Source organism: Bos indicus x Bos taurus, chromosome 15, assembly GCF_003369695.1.
Source record: "Bos indicus x Bos taurus breed Angus x Brahman F1 hybrid chromosome 15, Bos_hybrid_MaternalHap_v2.0, whole genome shotgun sequence".
Classification (NCBI taxonomy): domain Eukaryota; kingdom Metazoa; phylum Chordata; class Mammalia; order Artiodactyla; family Bovidae; genus Bos; species Bos indicus x Bos taurus.
The window spans coordinates 69,288,882-69,291,127 of record NC_040090.1 but is presented as its reverse complement, the minus strand read 5'-3'; positions in this window follow the sequence as shown (position 1 = coordinate 69,291,127).

Genomic DNA, 2,246 nt, shown 5'->3' with positions numbered 1-2,246 from the left:
CCCCATGACCCTCTGAACGGATGGCCTGGCTGGAGGCGGAGGGGAATGAGGCCCAGAAAGGTATTTTGTTTAAAACTCCCCCAGTCACTCTGACAAACACCCCTGCCTCAGAACTACTAGCCTTTACCATAGTTTGATGTGTAATGTAATATGGAAATGAAAAAAGAAAAAAAAAAAAGATTCAAGACCTTAGTCATTGTTTCTCCCCTCGGGATCTGAATCAAATTAATTTTTTTTTCAAATGTGCTTAGAGTTGATCATTGAAAAATGTAATAAGAAGTACCAAGGGAAGCAACTCAAAAAAGTTCTTCAACAAGGAAGTCCTGGGAGAAGGCCAGGACTGGGCCCCAAACAGAAAAGAAAATGCACAGCCCGCACGTTTTCCCTGCCACCATGTAAAGCAGATGTCCATCTGTCCACACCTGTCTTCCCTCTCAGCACAGAGGAGCCCCTTGAGAGGTGTCCGCACCCCCGCAGAAGTGACAGGATCCGAGACAAAGCAGGCCTGGAAAGGTAAGAAAAACACAGACGTGACAGAGAGTTAGATCAAACTGTCTAAGCAGCTAACAGGGCATTCTCAAAAACATTAAGCTACTGTCATTCTAAGAACATGCAGAACTTTGTATTCAAAGAACGGCTAAAGTGGTACTGCTCAGAGAAGCAAAAGAAAATATTTTTACTGGAGGAAATCATGGAATCTGAAAATAGAACATTCTGGAATGGAACGGTTGCTGTCGTTGTTCATTCTTTAAGTTGTGCCCAGCTCTTTGCGACCCCATCCCTGTCTTGCACTACCTCCCGGAGTTTGCTCAAAATCATGTCCACTGAGATTAATAGATATACACTATATATGTAAAATAGATAAACAATAAGTATTTACTGTATGGCACAGGAAACTATATTCAATATCCTACAATAATCTACAATGGAAAATAAGCTGAAAAGAATATATACATTTATACTTATGTATTTTTGTATATGTATGTATAACTGAATCACTTTGCTGTCCACCTGAAATTAACACATTGTAAATCAACTATATTTCAGTTTTTAAAAAAACATAGAACATTCTGGAATAGAATGAAATTTGCTCAAGAATTCTCTGTGTGCAGCCAGCTTGCAGAGGGGTGACCTAGCTCTCCAGCTTCCTCTCCCACTGCGTGCCCTCCCACCTCCACTGCAGACATCCTACACTCCCAATGCACTGACCTTCTTACTTTCCTTCATATCTCAGTGCTTGAGAAAAGCTTCTCCCTTCTCCATGAATCAGAAGCTTACTCATCCTTCCAGACTCGCCTCCAACAAAGGCTCCTTTGGAGAGTCTTCCCTGATTCCCTAGGCAGAGAGTCACTTCCTTGCTTTTCTCTATGCTTCTGCTCCTTTGTTCAATGTGATTTTTCATGCAATTTCAAAATCAATATCATGTTATGTTGTAATGATTTGTTTATACAAGCCCATTCTCCATTAAGATGTGGCTTTTCAAGGATAAGAATTATGCCTTAAGACCAAAAAAATGGAACAGGTACTGTCTATGTGCTAGAAAGCAATGGTTATTTCTATTCTGTAAAACAACCCTACAAAGCAAGCACAAGATCCTCCTTTACAGATGAGAAAACTGATGCTCTGAGTGTTCCAATATGGCTGATTAGCAGCCATGTAAGACTCCATAGTCAAGATGTAAGACTCTATCATCTAGACTCTCTCCATTACACCACACTGCCTCTCCTTTGCCTCTGTATTTTGTGGCACATATTTGGTACTCAGTAAATGTCCAGCAAGTGTATCAGTGTTAGGCCTACTAATTATAAGTACCTTGACAGCAGAAGGGTACCTATTACTTCAAATTCATCTCTGGAGCTAGCTCCAAGTTTCCACCCTCTAACCTCTCCATAAATATTTGAATGAGATGACTCAAACTGAATAAACAGATTTCAGACTACAAAACCTATATAATTATTGTGTGCTTGCTAGAAACAAGTGGACCTGTTAGCAGATTGCTACTACAGAAAGAGCAACTCTGCATTAAATACATGGAAAGAAATCATCTTTCCTAGCCCCACCACCAAACTGCATAGTCAAAAAACCTTATCCTAAAGGCAAGCCATACAGCATCTCATGCAGACATTTTTCAGGTATCAGATGCTGACTGGCTTGTTAGGATATGGCTCTATTTCAGATCAGGTATTCATAGGCTTTACTGGATTCAGATAGAGAGAAAATAATATTAGGTAGTACCCAACTTAACA